This window comes from Thalia democratica, chromosome 3 (genome assembly GCF_965202585.1).
Source record: "Thalia democratica chromosome 3, ktThaDemo2.hap1.1, whole genome shotgun sequence".
NCBI classification, from domain to species: Eukaryota; Metazoa; Chordata; class Thaliacea; order Salpida; family Salpidae; genus Thalia; species Thalia democratica.
Window position 1 is genome coordinate 94111484 of NC_139167.1, and position 19924 is coordinate 94131407.

A 19924-nucleotide genomic window follows, 5' to 3' on the forward strand; every position below is an offset into this window, starting at 1 on the left:
GACCAGATTGGCAAGTTGCATTCAAATTTAGGGCGAATTTATATGAAATAAAACTTTTAAGAATTTCAGTATCAGTATACATAAAATTAAAAATAATACAGTTAATAAAAATTAGTAATCGTAATTAGTATGGTGGTTTCATTTAAAATTATCATTATTAAATTTAAATTCTTAAAACGAAAAAGAATACTGTCTAATCAGTCAAAAGTAGAGGTAGACGTTTTTTATGTTTAGAAACTGTAGTTTACTAAAACTTAAATTTAATTTTCTATTAGCCAATAGTAAATTTTATTTTAATATTAAATAATGTATTTTATATAATAAGCTTAACTAAAAAGTTAAGTGTCGAAAACTTATTGTTTTGCTTTTGTTTTTCTTTTAAAATATAATATATTTAAATAGAGCATAATAAATTTGCATTTACTATAAAAATTTAAAGGTTTTCAAAAATTAAAAATGCAAAAACATTTTCTAACGATTAATAGTAGAATCTATTTTAAAGAATTTCTTGGTATTTTTTAAAAGTCATTGTTTCACAGGTTTCCAAAAACAAAAAAACTTAGGATTATTAGAGTTAATTAAATATGAAATATAAGTATAAGTTATTTGACTTATTTACATAACTTAGAAACTTATAATAAATTAATAACTTTTTTTTTGTATTGTGAAACTCTAGTTAAAGTTTAACTTTATAATGAATAAATAACTTATGATACTTATAGAGTTTATAGGTGCTAAAAAACACCGAGAATAAAGTCAATAGACTTCAAACTGGCTTTTCTGTAATGAAAAAAAAAGTAAATATCTGGCGTGTAATAATCGATTGAAAAAACAGTTGATTAAAGGATACAAAGAACTTGATGGAACTTGTTTATAAATTTCTGCTCCTAGTTATACTTAATTTAACTTTAATTAGTTTATTACTCTATTTCAAAATGTTTTTCAGTACTTATTTCATTTTTACTTACGTTATTTAAATTGTTTATAATAAAGTAATTTCAAAGAAACTTTACTAAAATAACTTAAGTCGTTACTTAAAACCTTTTTTATACTTATAGATTTAAGTAAAGATTATCTGAGCGAGATTTCAATTAGTAGTTTAATTTTTAGGTCTATTTGCTTTAACGTAACTATAAAAGCTATAAGATATAATATAGTAAATTTGTTCAACCTATTATATTTTAAAACTAAACTGTACGATTTTTATTGGTAATCGTTTTTTTTTTCTTTAAAAATATGTTTTCTTGATAAATATCAATTGACTTCAATAAAAACTTACAAATTCTCGAGAACAATAATTAACTTTATTCGAAAGCTCACATTTTATTTAGTTTGTATGTGTTATATATTATATCTAAAAATATGTTTGTAATGGTGAATAAATAGTCGAATACTGTGTAGATAAAATTCAAAATGTGTATAAACATAGATAAAAATATTATTTTATGAGTTGTATGCAGTACGATTAAAAAGAACTGATAATTAAGCTAGCTTTAATTTTTAATATTTTTAACTTTTATTTTATTTTATTCGTTTTGGAAATTGTATACTTTATGTAGTTAAATATTTTCAAAAAATAATTGTTTAATCGAATAAAATTGTAAAAAATAATTCGTAATTTAATGACATAAACACGTTCTAAATATGTGCGCTACATACATTAAATTTTATTAAATATTGTTTGTAGTTTAAGGTTATGTAGGGCTTTAAATACAACAAAAATGTTTTTTCTCTATTTGCAGGACTTGTTTACTTCATATTTTAATTTTCTTAACTGTTTTAATATCTATCTTATTATTAGTAAGTTGTATATCAAAAATAAAGTTAAGTAGCAACACCAATTCAGGAAACAATATTAAATGCTTTCTAACTTATAAACGGACATATCTTAACTTTTGAAAACTTTCAAAAATTATATAGCACAAAATCTTTATTTTTCCTTCGACTATATAATATATTTATTACAAGCTATAATCAAATATTTTAGTATTTAATTAAAGACTAGAGAGCGACTTTCATACAGTTTTTATATTAATACTTGTTGATGAAAAACTCTTAAAATATTGCTAGCATTTTATTGTTACTTATTTATTGAAGTACTTTTACCTCATTAGTATTTGTTAACCGTGTTAAAATTGAATTGTTAAACTTAAAAAAAATTTATCAGCAATAAAAATAATCAATTAACTATATCTTTTTACTTCGCAGCTAACTAATTCTTTTTAAATATGTCGATAGCAACATTGCAACAAAAAATTATGTAAGATTGATTCACATATCATTTAAGCAGAGCAACTAAATATTTGTTAAAGTTTCATTTAAAATGAATTTTCTGCATTTTTTTACACTTGTGCAAAAATGACCCTTGGTGCAAAATCGTTTTTGTGCAATTTTGTGCACTCGTGCAATTTAGTTCCCTTGTGCATTTTTGTCTTCGTGCACTTTAGACCCGTTCCCGTATTTACTAGGTCTTTAAGTTTTATATAATAGTATAATGTAAAACTAGTAATAAAATATATTCGGATAAAAAAGTTTATTATTAATGTCCTAATTCTTTGAATACAATATAATTACAAAACATTTGTTAAGTTCTTGAGTATTTAATATTGACATAGCTGTATGAACATATATTACAAAATAATAAATTTTGTTCATTGTCGGTTTTAAAAACTAGTTTAGTAAGTTACTTTGAGTTATGTATTTTATTATTGTTTATTCTGTTTTGAAACTTACTATAACTTGATTAAATCTGTTAGTATAAAATCAAATAAATGTGATAAAAAATAAACTTTAAAATGTTAACCTGCCAATTCCAATGAAGAAATTTCAGATTAAATATTTTCTTAAACGTATATCAAGATTAAGAATAACATAAACATAGACTAAACGTCTCCAAAATGAGATTAAAAAAAAAAAATTAACTTGTTTTAACACTAAATTACTTTGACTATTAAACTTAACAAAAGTTTTTAGTAAATTTTCGTAAGTACAGTAAATTAAACTCTATGATTATTTTATTCATGAGCTTCTGTAAAAGTACAAATTTAATTCTAATTTCTTAATCAAACATTTAAAAACGAAAAAAAAAGCAATTTTTTATAGACTTATTATTTGGCGTCACTGTGGGATATAAATTACGTATAATTAAATTAGTCCTTGGTATTATTAAAAATTAAAAAAAAACTACATCAATAGATAATATAACGACGAACAAACTGTAGGGCTAAACAAAACATTAAAAACAAGTAGTACATTCTAGACAAAATTTATGATTTGTATAGCTTTTACTGACGTTACAGGCTAAACATCGCAAATGTTGAATTATAAGGTTGTTCAATAATTTAAATATGATATTTTATTAGGTAGGTGAACAATTCTCTGGGGAACTGTATTAACTTTGAAAGTTTTATTATTATGACTAGCATGGTGTATTTATAATTTAAACTTTAAGTCCCACTTAGAGTTCTAAACTTGTTATCTTACAAAAATGTTTAAATTTTTGTTAAAAGCCCTTTTATAACTTTTCGCAGTTTACGATCAATTATCCGAGATAAACTTCGAGTATAACAAATGTGAAAAACAAACAGAAAAATTACTTAACTTATGTATCTGTTTTAATAACTTACCTAATATGTAATCTATTAAAAAGGTATAAATTTCTAAAAAAAAGTAACATTAATTTCTGAGAACGTTTATGTTAAAGGCATAAGAAAGTTTTTATATCACATTTATTCAAGTTTATTTTTGATTATTTAATTATTTTTTGAAATTTTTCTAAATTTTATTTGTACTGTAAACAACTTATAAATTAAAATGATATCATGGATTAGAAACATCGGAAATTCATCTAGATATATTCTAAACTAAACATCCATACACTTGTGGGAACCTTTAAATAACGGAAGTAAAATATATAAATTTTCTTGGCTTAAAAACGATAACCCAGTTGAGGTTGCAAAGCTTAATGATAAAAACAGTCGCTTTAATCAACTTAATTTAAATAAAACCTGTACAATAAAACATGATGAAATCTAGGTAAGTACATAGACATATCCACAAGTTATTCTCTCGAAAGGAGATGAAACAACACATTTAGCTAGCAAAATTGTTCAAACAAAATGCAAACTTAAATACAGTTTTCAGTACTAAAACCAGCGAAACTAAAATAAGTAAAAACACATAAACCACCAAAATGTTACAATTAAAAGTAGTTTACTATTGAATTGAATCAGTAATTTAACTTACAGCTTAAACAGGCTTATATGTACCACTTTCGGCATCGTATATCCTTCTCCGGGTTCTTACACGACCAGAACGAAGCGGTTCATTCTCAGGACTCCATTGTTAACAAAATTTCTTTCAGATAACCTAGATTTATTAATAAGATCCTGACTGACAGTACATCATTTCTATGCTTTGTAGAGAATTGGCTTTCATCCATGCAATTTGAATTCTCAGGTGAAAGAAAAGTAGCTGGTTTTAGGTTACAAAACTTGCCGAAATTAATCAAGCTTTAAAACATACTCTTATCTGGGAGCGAACGACATCAAACTTATCCTTTGAATTTCTTTTTCATCATTACAAGAAAATACAAACTTTTGCAGTGGTATGTTTGCTTTTTACTACAATCTTACAGTTTTGCGACCTGATCAATCAATCTTGACAACATAATGATGATAGTCTTTTAGTTCCACTACTATTCCACTTTTCTCCCACTTGTTAGTATATTTATCTGTTTGATTCTGTATCATAACATTATCACCGCAATACTGTGGTTGCAATAATCTTGTGTTTTCACTTAAATTTTTGAAAGATCTAGTATAACGAGACCTAAGAGCTTTTTCCTTTTAATTACATGCTTAACGCCAAATGTATAAGATCTTCGGGTTATTGTAAATTATAACACTCTTTCTGGTGTTAGGCAATGAGTCTTTTAAATGTCATCCCAAAAAGATCTGTGCAGGTGATAGTTTGTATCCTGGATCAGGCGTATTTGTATGCTTAAGTAAAGCTTGTACCAATCAGTCGTTATTTCATTCCCCATTTGAACCAACATTTTCCATTAAGAATCGCTTAGTGGCCTTCACTGCTAATTCCGCCTTACCGTTTGACATAGGGTGATATGCAGATGACATATATATTGGTAACTAATGTTTCTTTATTTTCTGTTAAACCGCAAAATCTGTCAGCAGCAACAAAATAATACCACCGTTTAAAAGAAATATAATCAAAAACTATTGATTCAAAAGGAGCCTTGTGAATTAATGGTTCAATTAGAGGTAGGCGAGGATTGCTTGGTGCAACTTTTTTTCAAAAAGTTTTAGAGAAAAACTATTATTATCAAAAAATATCTATACAAGTTGTAAAATTTTTATAGTTTTCTTTTGTATTAGACTCAAATGTAGTTTAAGAAAACTACTAGACAGCTTTTATTATTATTATTAATGTTGTTATATTGATTTTAAAATTGAACTAAAAATTAAACTTTACCTTAAACTTAATCTTAATATTAAAATTTCATTTGTTTAGTATTTTACGTTAAAATATTGACTAAAATTTTTGTTTAATTAATTGTTCAAATGCTATTTTTCATGACTGTTACATACCTTTTTAGATTTATTTAGGCACTGACAAGGTCCTTGACCAAAAATTAGTTTGTAAGATATTTTCTTAAAATAATAAATCAAATATTTCTTCTTAAGTACTTGAGATCTCTTTATTTATTTTCATAAGACCAAAACATATAATAAGAATTAGTACTATTGATCAGTTTTAAGTACAAAATTTTCAATTCAAAGGTGTGTTATAGTTTGTTTTACAAAAGTTTAAGTAGACAGCAAATTTATTTTGCCTTACTGTTAAAAAATATAAAGCTACAAATACTTTATACTAAAATTTACTAGTTTAAATGTTTTTATTTTGCCAGAATTGCATAAAAAATATGTTTGTTATTTATTCAAATCTTATCTTTTACAATATTTTCCTTTAATATACTGTATAATCTTAATTAAAGCAGTATATACATAAATACTAAATTTAAAAGTATTTCTAAATCAACTATTATAAAACATAAATTTAGAGATCAACTTTTTCTTTTAACAATTAAAAGATTTAATAATTTCATAACTATAAAAGATAACTACTAAGGATAAATATTAAACAAACTCATATGTTTAGATTGTATTTATATTTTTTACTTAACTTTTTAAAACAAACGTTACCTTCACTTGTTTTTTATAAATATATGTTTACATTTAGTCATATTTTTAAACTAGTAGAAAATATAAGACTTTATGCTTTGTTACTTGAACTAGTACACAATGACTGTTTATAATTAATAAATTATATTGTTTTAGTATTAAATAGTTAATTTTGTTTGAACAGAAAAGGGTAAAATAACATATCCCTGCTTGCATTAATAAGTTTTTGAAAACGTTTGATGAAGAGTCAAAGTTGTGTTGAAAATTTCATCTATGAAAGATTTTAGATAACTAAAAATTCTTATAACGTGTTTGACTTAGTCAAAATAAAAGCTGTATGCTTTTTAAATAGAAAATCTATATTTTGTCGACAAAAATAATTTGACTATATTATTGCTTAATTTCATTTTTTGGTGTTTATATGTTTTTGTTTGATCACTTCTAATAACTAATAAGTTTTGATAAGTTTTGTGCAATTAGTTTTGTATGTAAATAATATTTGTCTATGATGATTATCACTCTTTTTATATAGTTAAATTAACCCTTAGTTTATTGCTTTGTACTCTCTTTTGAAATTAGAATTAAATATGTATATATTTTTGCACTGTTTGTATTTATACTGTAAAAATTTTAATTTTCTTGTATTAGTAGTTTGTTTAAAATAAATAAACAGAAAATAAAAACATGTGTTCTTCAACGTTAAAAGTCTGCTTAACATTCTTATAGAATTAGATAAAACGTTCTATATTTAGCTTTTGTTTTCACAAAATCAACAGAAATCAAAAGAAAATAAAATAATGTTGTAGTAAAAAATAATTAAAAGTAAAATTATTTGTCTATTCCTCAAAGGTTTTGTTTCGCAAAACGACTTTGTATTGGTAATTAATTAAGTTTTTTAAAAGAAATTTAACAGTTTTTAGAAAATATCTGGTTGTTCAGCTTATATGTAGTATTAACGAGACGAAAAACTTAATTAATATTATGAAATCATTTAAGTATATAATTTTTAGTATTATAATACGAAAAATTAAAAATAAAAGTCAGAAAAAGTTTTAAAATACCATAACGATAGGTAAACAATTTTAAGTTTAAGGACTGGCTAATTTGAACATTTTCTGAAAACATTTATATTTTAAAACTCAGACAGTTTTTAGTTGTAAGAAATACAACTTAAAAACTAGTCAAGTATATAGTAGATAATTATTAAGTTTTATTAAAATTATATTCCTAATTTAAACTCTTGAGTTTGTTTGATTTTTTAAATTAACGTTAGTAAAAATTGTACAAATTGGCTTAAGGTTGTTATTACACTAATTGAAGTTATAAGGCTTACAGCTATAAGTTATATTAACGTTGTAGATAAAATTGAATACTTATACAACAAAATTAATAACTTTGACTAAATATTATCTAAAAGTCAAGCTTGACTGTACAAAAAAAGCAAACATTTAAATTAGTGTATCTGGTATCAAGCTTGATAGGCTACTTAACAACATTATAATTACTTTAATTACAAACTATTAAAAAACTAATCGGTTTTGTTCACAAACATTTTTTGAAATAATAAGTTAGTCTAAAAAATGTTTCATATTTTAATGTATACTGTATGTTACAATTGTGTTTAAATAAAAAAAATAAAACTATACGGTATAAGTATATAACTTGTTATTAAATTCTTTGAAACAGTTTTAGTTTTAAATATTGACTGTTTTGGTTATTTTGAAAGAAACTTAGATTCACCTAACAGATGTATTTTAGTCATACTTTGTACAACTTATAAATTGTTTTTACATATTTTTGCACTTTATTAACATACTCATCTAAATATAATCTTGTTTATTTGTACATACATTTGTGGGATATTTAAAATGAGGTCAGGAATGTTTAACAACATGCTTGGCTTAATGTTGTTATGCAAGTAAAGATTTCTCGGTTTAATTTTAAAATTTAATATTTATAAAAATGATTTATAAAAACGACTGCTAAATTCATTGAATTTGAAAAATTAATCGAGTGTTTTAAGTATAAACACTTTTTATGTTTTATTTTGTTAGCCGTATTTGTAACGACTTAAACTTAAAGTTTGAAATTATTATATTAACTCTAGACCTGTAAATAAGAATATCGCTGCTAATCGAGTATTAGTGGTTATAATATACGACGTCATCAAAATCTTCATTAATAAATACAGTTTGTTTGATATATTCATTTATTGTTTAAAAACAAATAATAATGTTATAATAAGTCTTTTTTTTTGTATAAATATCGTTAATAAATTTATTGAATTTAAAATTTATTTTAACTATAAAAAACAATCAAAAAAAAATGAGAAGCTTCAAAGTTGTTATCAGACCGAATATTATAAACTAATTTAGTTGTTCTTTTTGTTATTTTACTGACCTCACATGTAGTGCAAATTTAACAGTCAAAATGTTGCTTTTAAAAAAATTTATTTTTTTACTAACCAAGTTTAACAAAATAATTTTAATTCGCATTAACTGGGCTAATCTAAAATTAAAATGTAGAAATTTCATTTGAATTTTACACATTTATTTGTTTTTATTCACTACTTTTTGTTATCTTTTACAAAACTAGGAAACATATATTACTAATATTATTAGTTTTTAATATTATTAGTATTCAAAAAGATAACCTTGTTTTTTATAAAGTAAATTGTTCAAATTGTAGTCATGTTTTTTTGATAAGTTTTTTTTTATTATTTCTTTCATTTCCTAAAATCTTTACAAATGACATAATGTACAAATATTTTTTTCATTATCAAAAATTCATTGTCAAAAAAGATTGTTGTTTGCTAGAATAACACAATAAAAAGTTTATTTTACCTGTAATATATTTTTCTCTGTTCATTTATTTAAGCTAAAAAATGCATGTTCAATTCGTTTTTCTTCAAACAAAATTAACAAATTAAATCTGCAAATGTAGATTTAGAAAAACTTGGATATAAAAGCATATTATCATACGTGGTAGCACAAGTGATAGTTTTTGTTTTAAAGCAGAATTAAAATTCTTTAAAAGTTTTTCCCTAAAAAACTTGAGTACAAAAAATTTTCTTCTTTATCTAGGATAAAAACTCATTGTTCTTTTATTAAACATAATTTATTTTTTTAATTTGTTGAAATCAAGTAAAAGCTAAAAGGTAAAATGCTTTTTATCAAAGATCAAATTTGGTCGTAGTTTTTAAGACTTATAAACAATAAAACAAACTGCGCAAGGTAATGTGCTAATTGACTTTTAAAACAAGTAGGAGAGAGTTTGCAGGACTCTCGTAGCTGACTCAATTAGCTGTGGTTAACTAAAAGTTTTTTAACTTTTTTTAGTATTAAAGAAATAAACTTAAAATCATATCATTTTAGAATTATAGTATTTATTTTTAAGTATTTAAGTACTGGTGTAGGTGATTTAAGATATTTTAAACGTATTATAAAGTTTTATTTCAGTTATAATCTAAAATTTAAAGTTTTTAGACAATATAATTAAAAAACGATTTTTTACATTTTTCCTTTTTAGTATAAAGCATCAGTAACTATGAAATTCATTATCTAACTGACATGTAACTGTAACTGTTTTTATTTTTATTTTTTTCGTTTAAAAAACTAAAACTTAAACATATTCTTAAGTAAATTAAATTGCAATAATTAACTTTTATCAAACTTCATAACAACAATAAAAGTTGTTTATTATCACATTAAATAACTTAAAAAATAATCGGCGAAAGTTTGCATAGCAAAAGCCTGAACTTTTGTTCGTGATAATGAGCAAGAAACCGGTCTGAGTATAACGAAAGCTTGTGGTCTGTTGATCGAATTGACATGATCAACCCTTTGTTAAAACTTAAAAGTTAAGTTAGTTTTTTAAGGGCGGATGTTTGCAATCTGCGGGACAAATTAAAAAGTATTGTCATTGAAACTATATAAAAGCACAAAAATATACTAATAAACATTTATCTTTAAATAGTTTATAATGGTATAACGATATTTTTAATTTAAAAGTGAACCGTAATTAACGTAAACGCACAACATGAAATATTTATAAACTATAAAAAGTTTTCAGTCGTAAAGTTTTGTTCATATTTATAACAGGTAAAAGTAATTTGCAGGTTAATAAAATTACTTAAGTAGCTTTAGTAAGGGTATGCGAACTGTTACCTGCGAGCATTGTATTATAATGAACATGATGAAACCCGCAAACTATATATTTTAACCTTACTTCAACTGTTCTAAATTTTGAAATAACATTTTAAAAAATAATTGAGCATAATTTATGGTCGATTGTTTTGTTCATCATAGACCTGACATGCTTAAATTAGATTTTATTTAACTATTATTATCTTTTTTTAACAAGATAACTACTATAATCTTACTAAATATCTTTACTTACTCAAGATCAAAAAACGTATCTTAAAACAAACTAAAAGTTAAAATGGTAAATTAAAAATACTAAGTCTGAATAAAACTTTTTAAAATCGCTTAAATTAAGCAGCTTGAAATTTAAAAGTTAACTGACGTCTATTTTAAAACCAAACAAACTCTTAAAGAATATCAAGGAATATAATCACTCAAAATATTATTGTTAAGCATTGCATACACAGGATTAGTTTGTAAGTTGTTTACATAACGACTGAACGAAATGTTAGTAATTTAAATCTTGAGAAAAATAGCTAAATATTTTCAATATGTTTTAGATATACGGTTCTTAAAATTAAATATTACAACAATTTAAGTAGAAAAATTTTAATTAATATTTTCTAATAATTCTCTGAATTAAAAATAAAATTAACTGATGTCACCTAATGTATACGACAAACTTTATACATCACCCTAACAAAAAGTTATGGTGATGATTTTTTGTAATTTTAAAGTTTTATACATTTCGACTAACTTTAAAATTAAATTTTTCTTTTGATGTTTTATTACGTGTAGCTACTTAAGAAAACCACCAATTCAAAGAGTTTAACATCACTCTATATTTAATAAAAAATATCAGTCTGTGCAACAAAAAGTTATAAGTTATAATCAGTATGACAATGAGTAAGCTTTATTGGTTTTAGTTTTGTCAAACACTAAAAAGATCAATACAAATATTTAGAGCCGAGTTTTTGTAGTATTAGTCATTTCCCTGCAGTTTATTTTGTAATAACTTTGAAACAATTTCGTTGGAAAATATGATAAAAACAAATTATACAATACTTCTCTTATTGACGTAATTGTGATGAGAAACAAATCTTAAAAACTTAATTAAAAATGTAAAATCTAAAACTGTTAATTTTTACGAAATCAAACAAACATTGTTAGTTTTTAAGTTGTCTACATAACAACTAAAAAAAATATTTTTGAACTTAACATAATTTTGTTTGCTAAAAAGTCGTATTAATAATAAAGAGTACAGTTATTAAATTTTTATATTTTAATAATATGACTTTAGTTTGAATAAGTAAATAAATTTAAGTATTTTAATTTTACATAAGATAATTCAATTACTTTTGTACAACGCTTGTTTTAATCTCTTTAAACCACAATGTTCGTTGTTTAAAGAAAATCTAAATAGTTTGTTTTGTTTAAAACTTAAAAAAAACGAAATAAATATAAACTGCTTTAATAACAAAATCTTTTGCAGTGATTCAGAAGTTATCTTAACCAAATATTACATTTATTTAAAAACTTATTTGGTTTGACTTAATTTTAATTTTTGGTTCTATGGTTTTTATTTACATGTATTTAAACTTGTTTTTTATTAGTTATTTTTGAGGACACTAAATTGAGGAGTTTTAATTAACTGCTGTGTTTGTTATTAAACATCTTCTTTAGTTCAAATTTTATTTAGCTCGTTTTAAATCCTAAAAACTCATTATACCACTTATCAGTTATTAATAAACTTATAACTAACATTTTAGTAAATTTCAACTTCAATTAAGTTACTGCCATTTCCGCATGCTTTATGTGTAATAAATTTTTTTTTCTTTAACCGAAATACTTTTACACAAATTACAAACGAAAAACTTAATTGACTTTGTAGAATTAAAGTTTTAATTTTGTTGTAGTTTCGTATTTATTAATTGTAAATAACTATTTAATAAATATATAACTAAATCTAGTTTAAAAATCTATTTTTTTTAACAAATTTTCTTAAAACTTAAAAATTTAATTATTCATATAAAAATAACTTGTTAACTTATTATTTCGTAATAAGGTAAACAAATACAAAGTAAATAGTTCACAAAAGTTTATTTCAATCGTCATAGATATTTAAAGGTTATTCAGTTAAATATAATCCATTATCGCCGCAGGCAAAAAATTGCAATATTAATTGTTGTTTTTTTATAATTATATAAGGTCAACATTATTCATTCAACACTAAAAATTGTTAGAGTTTTTAAGTCGTAATAACTACGACTGAAAACTATCCTGTACTATGTCCTTAACAATATTATATGTTGTGTATATTTTTCAACTTTTTAGTAGTTTTTGAATATTTAACTTTGTGCCTTAAATTAAAGATATATAGAGTTCACTAAAGATTAAATTATGCTCTGCTGTTTTATTTTAATTTTTACAGTTAGTGTCTAAGTCAATAAGAATTAGTTTTTTTTCTTCATAAAGATTTGTTGTTATTAATTTAGTTAGGTGTACACGTGATAATATGAACTAGTTAAGTATTTTTGAATTAAAGTATGATAAAAAAAACATTTTCAAAACTTACTTCAAACAAACGTACAATTTTTGTATCGAGTAATTTGTAAAGTTATATGTTTTGTTTTAATAAATAAATGTTAATTGCAAAATTGTTTAAAAAAAAATTTTTTTAAATAATCCATTATTTGACTATTAAAATTAAATCATAGTATTTTAACACGTTTCTAAAAAAACTCGCTTAACAGCTTTTATTGAAACATATTAAAAGTTTTAATTTCAGTAAAATAGAGCATAACTGTTATGCATTTTAGATCATTTTATTACGATTTAGAAAAACTTTTTCTAGTTTAGTTAAACTAAACTTAAATATTAAATTATATTCTAATTATTTTTAAGTGTATTATCGGGTTTTTCGAATGATTTAACTGATTTTTAAAAGAGAGTTTATTAAAATATTTTGAATGTGTGCAATGTAATTGTACCTTTGATTTCAATGTTTGTGGGTTTATGTTGAAATTAAAACCAAAAGTATGTATTTTAGAAAGTTTTTAGTTTTATAAATGTAGATATGTTATTATATGACTCGTTTTAAATTTTTTTATAAAAGTTTAAATGCAGACTTAACTTTATATTGCCTTATTATTATAAAATATAACATTACAAATTATAAACTACATTCTAAACGTAAACTTTACAATTCATGCTTAATTATAAAACAAACTGTTCTTGTTGTTCTTTACAACTTATTTATTGCAATATTTTCTATAAAGTACAAACAGACACTCAAATTCTTAAAATGAATATACTTTAATAACGAACTATTATTAAACGTTATTTTGATTATTTACTTTTTTTTTAATTAAAAGTTTTATGTAAAAAGACTTTAAAAAAATGTTATTTTACTATTCATAAAATAGTTATAAGTATAGCAAAATAATTTAGGTTTTGATTTATACACAAGAATAAATTAATAACAATTAGATAGTAGAAAAATTGTTAAGTTCATAATGTATATTTGAAAGCTCACACCATGATTTTGTGTTATCTTTTGACCTTTGTTTTGGTGAACTTTTATTGACGTAATTTGTATTTTCCAAGAAATGCTTTAATAATTAGTAAGAATAAAAATAACTAAATTTCTAATGTTCATCGTAAAATTTGATATTTACTTTATAAGTTGTACTATTTACAACTAAAAGATTTGGTTATAACCTAGAAGGAGTCGTAAAATAATTTTACCAACGTTTAAGTTACTTTAAAACTTGAGCAATATGTATATTTTGAAAAACGTTTTATTGCTGTTCTTATAAAAATTTTGAAATCTTACTACTTAACGACAGCTACCGACAGTGTTTTAGTTAAGTTAATTTTAAAATTTAAAGTATAAAAAAATATTTAATCTAGTTTTTATATGAATTTAAGACTTATATATAACTTATATTTGATTATAACGCTATATTGTTAAAGTTTTTTTATTAGGAAAATTTCTATTTATTTATAAATTTTGTTATATTAAAAGGTATTTTAAAGCCCGAAAACTTTATATAAAACTAATAAACTATATCATGCTATGAGGTGTCAAGTTAATAACAAGTATAGTAAAATACATACTTTTTAGAAATTATTTTAAATTTTCTATTTTATCAGAGAGTAATGGATGAATATTTAAAAAATATATTTACAAAAATATATAAAATTGTTTTACTGTATAACTTTATATGGGTTAAAAATTTGAACAGTTTCATTTAAAAAGGAACCAACAGGTATTAAATCAAATAACATAATAGTATCTGAATTTCGTTAAATTCCTATATTGTGTTATGTAATAGTAAGACTTTAGAATGTAATATTGCTAAGTGTTATAGATATACTTTAAATTTTTCATTCAACTTATTTGGTGCAAGTAGATATATATATAACGGATTGAAAAATATTTTAAAATTGCTTACTTGAAAAACTTATCTTATCTTTTCTTGGCTGAAGCCGAAACAGCTAGTTTATTTGAACAAAAAGAATAATATAAAATATCGTCTAAAAAATCGTAAAAACTTATTTAATTTTGATTGACGTCGTTGGAAATGGCAAACAAATGCTTGAGTAAATAGTAAAATTATATCCAGTTAGTTTTATAATGTCAGCCTATCACGCTTTCTTACTATTATACAAGTTGTGTTCACGACAACTAAAAGTAATTGGTTGAAATCTAGTTGGAGCTGTTAAACCTTTTAACCGATGTTTCTAGCTTCTTTAAAATTTAAACTACATAGACGAATTAAAGCTATTCTATTAATAATTTAAAATTCGTACTACGCTACGACATTTGCAGAATGTATTTTAGCTAAGATAATATTAAACTTTAAAAAAGCAATGAACTTTTATGTTACATTATGCACAAATATAATACAAATTTGTAACTAAAATTTGATTAAATTATGTATTTTTCGACTTGTGGTTGGTAAATTTAGTATTTTTTATAAGATTTTGCTTTTAATGGCTTTTTAATATTTAATGTGGATATCAACTTGATATTATTAAATGTATGAGAAGTAGATACCGTTAATCTTTGTAATACAGATATTATTATTTTACTACTTTTTGTCGTACTTTTTAGTTAAAATATTTGTTAAACATTACATTAAAACTAAGTGAAAAAAGGAAGCTTTAACTAGAATTTAAACAAATAAAATAAGGTAGTTTGTAAACAAAATTTATATGTAAATTTTTATTTGAAATTTTACGTAAAACAATATAAGAACTTATCACAACTCATTAATTTATACTTATAATCTAAGTTAAAATAAATTAGATTAATACAGTTTTTATAATTTTAAGTTAAAGCAATTTTGAATACTTTAAATAAAAATTACCTGAATTTCGTTAATTTTTAAACAGAAATATAAACTTAATTTAATAGGGCTTTAAAACATTAGTCTTGAGAATTATTTTTTACTTATATTCTATTGATGTTAAAATAAGTATTTTATTGTTGTTAAACAAATATTTTAAATATAATTTAATTTCAAACAATTGTTAAATATAAAAATGTTTAGCTAGTTTATGAATTATAAAGATATCTCAGATTTCACTTGATGTATATTTTTTAGTTATATGGATATTTTTTATCAAGCTTATTTCATAACTATAACGTTGCTTGATTATGAAATAAGCCAATGAGAAAGTAACATTTGGAAGTTTGAACTCATATTCATCAAAGATATCAAAAGATGCTTACACCAGCATTGCATTATCAAAAAATAAACCAATGAGAGAGTTACATTTGCTTGCAAATAGTTACTAGACATATATTCTAGGTAGTTTAATGAAATACATGTTATAAGATGTAACGTTATAAGGCGTTAAATCCTGGAGATCCTGATAAGCTAAGCTTATCGGAATGTATATCACAGATGTTCTTGTGCTAAAACTTTATTCCGACTAACGGCGTTTCACTGCTCTCAAATAAATTTAAGAACAGATCTACGGAGTCTCAAAAAGCTCTAAGAATAGCTATTCTTAGAGCTTTTTGAGACTCCGTAGATCTGTTCTTAAATTTATTTGAGAGCAGTGAAACGCCGTTAGTCGGAATAAAGTTTTAGCACAAGAACATCTGTGAAATACATGTTATTAAGTTTGTTGAATAAGATTAAAAGAATAAGTCATAACATATTCTTCAAAAAAAAAATTTTATAACCTCTTATCAAAATAGAAATGCTTTTAAACTTCAATTTAATAAAAATATCTTCTATTTTTGAATCTAGTTTTTACTTACGTTATATGCAACATACGACAAACGCTACTAAGCATATTATGAGTATTAATGGGATATTATTTTAAACAACAACTTAGGGAATTTTTAAATTTGTTCTTATTACGACTAAAATCAACTCAATTATTTCTTAAATATAATAACACTCAATCCGAAAAGTAAACGTAAGTTTACACTTGTTATTAAGTTTTTTTATAAATTGTTAGTCATGTAAAGTTTAGAAAAAAGTTTAAAGATGAAAATTTAACCAAAATGTTCAAGTATTGTGTTAAAAAAATTCATCAAAAAATGACTTAAAATTAATCAGCTCTAGAGATTTTACTCATATCACATCTAAAAACTCGCATATGTTGAATACTTTAAGTTCTACTTATTTTGAAGTTCAAGTATAAAATTTCACATTAGTTACCAAATGATTAGTTTTTAGTCCCACATCCTACAACACACTAAGAACTAAGTATTTTTTCTACAATGTATAAGCATAAATGCTTTAAATTTTTTATAAGATAAAACTATTTTTCAAATATTCCCATACAAAAAAAACTGTTCGTTTACGGAGTGAAATAAACAAATAATGTTTAATAAAAATTTAAACTACTAATGTAATAGGCTTAACCTTAAAATACAATTTAAGGAGAAAGTCGATTATCTTAAGTCAGCTCATAATAAATAAGCTATTAATAATATTTATTATTAAATTAGCAACTTAGGAACGTGACTTAAGTTAAGCTCTAAATTTCCAATTTATCTCTATTTTCACTCCATCTATTTTAACTGACTGGTGATTATGTTTTTATTTTTATGTTTCTTTTTGTCATTGCATTTTATATAGTATACAGGGAGACATTTCACAACTAATTGTTTTGTCAGTCGTAATGTATACAACTTAAAAACTAAAATATTAAGCATTTGTAGAAAAAAAGAAAACATTTTGTCTGTATATTCTTAATAATGATTTAACAATGTGTTGGACATCAAAATTATTATTATTGTAAGTTTATTGTCATACGAATGACCCAAGCATCAAAACCTAGGCCACTTATACAGAAAGACATACAACAAAAAGACAAAAATAAACCAAAATTGTACATTAAAAATGAAAAAAAAAAACTGAGTTTAACGAATTAAAGTTTAAAAATTAACATAAAAACACCAAAAATTATAACACAAAATTTATAATTCCGGTGCTTCCGAAAAGAGAACAACAATATCCTACTTCAACTTCACCCGAACAAATGGTTTCACTCCAAAACTGGTTTCACTTTCATTCGAACGACTGGCTTCACATTATTTGAACAACTGGTTCAGCTTTCATTTGAGTAACCGGCTTAACTTTTATCCATACAACTTGTTTCACTTTTATTCGTATAACTAGAACCGCTTTTATATGAACAACGTTTTTCATTTTTCTTAGGAGAGCCTGCTTCATATTTACTTTCAAATCTTTAATACTCAGATAACTCAGCGTTTGTTGGACTTTCGTAGTAGCTGATAAATGTTTAGAACACTGACTATAAACAAAACTTAAGAACCCAAGGCCTCTAGCACTTTAACAGCCCAATAAACTATGTATTAAGGAACAGGTTTTGTTATACACAGAGGAAAGGCGCCGCTAATAAAATAAAGCTATAGGTTAAACCAAATTAGACAAATACAACCAGCGGTTAATGAAGAAATAACAACAAAAAAAAATCACTTATGAATTTTGCTAACAAAATATTTATTTAAATCAAACTTTTTTAACCTTAACTGAAAATGCTCAACTTTTTTACAAGAAGCTAATTCGTTTGGAAGCTTGTTCCATAATTCAACTGAACGATAAAAAAAAAAGAATTATGCCAAACATTATTATTGAAATTATGTCTGCATGTAAATTTTCTGCTGTTACCTCTCAGTAAATAAGTACATTTATGAGGTTCAAAAATAGACTGTAAATTAATTGTAGTTTCACTATTAATCAGTTTGAAAAAATTAATTAGTTCAAACTCAATCCTTCTATACTCGAAAGACTTAATACCAAGTTTTGAGAGTCTATCAAAATAAGATGTGTATGAGATGTTACAACGGTTGAAGACTATTCTTGTATATTTTCTTTGAATGGATTCAAGATGGTTAATATCTTTCTTCAGGTATGGAGACCAAATTGGTGTGTTGTATTCTAACTTAGGACGAATGTAAACGAGATAAATTTTTTTGAGAATGTTTATATCTGTAGATTTAAAACTCTTTAAACTTGAAAAGAAAAAGTTGATGCAATTTGATAAACGTAATTGATATGGTGGTTCCATTTTAGGTTTTCAGCAATAAAAATTCCCAGATCTTTAAACACTTTAGTTGAAGGTAACCTTATGTTGTTTATTCTAAATTCAAAAGTGATACTAGATGTATTTTTTTGAAAATTTAGAACCTGACATTTACTAGGATTTAAAACTAGTTTTCTTTCTTTTAGCCAATAATAAATTTTAATAAATAATATTAGTTTATAATAAATAATATTAGCTTAAAATAGACGTAAATAGATCTCTGAAAATTAAGTGATTTGTTTGATAGACTAAAGTAAATATATAAGACTATTATTTTCATTTTTGTTTTTAATTTTAATCGTTAAAGATCATTGAATGGTTAGTTAGCTAAAACAAATCAGAAAAAACATATAGCTGCTTCTTTAGTTTGAAAGTTGTACCACGTGAAAATATATTTAAAAAACTTTTATACTCTAAATATTCTTTAAAAACGTTTAAAATCGCACATTCTTAGGATTACAAAAGTTCAAAAATAATTGTGTTTGCGTTGTTTGAGAATATTATATAATTTAATTGACTACTTACTTACTAGTGTGTTAATGTTGAAGTTCAACTATTATTTTCTTAAAATCGTAAAGTATTTTGAGCAAATCGAAAACTTTAATGTTCTAAGCTCAGAACTTTTAAAATTAAAGAAAATTATTGTTTTTTTTTTATTTACTACCACTTTAATAATTATTTTTATTTCGACAAATATATTTTATTTTAAACCTTTTATAGTAAACTATAGTAAAATAAAAAATAATATAGATATTTAGAAATGATTTTGCTTATACCTTAAGTATTGTAAGTTGAAGTTTTAGAATCTTTAAAATTGTGTACATTTTAGTTTTAATTAACTGCAAATTAGCTAATTAGTTATATAAAGGTTTATATTTAACAAAATACGAGAATTTTTGTTTAATAAGTTATAATTGATTATATTTTTTTTAATGTCAAAATATTTACATATATGAAGTCTCATACGAATTTTTAAGCCAACTAAGGTATTAAATCTAAAAACAT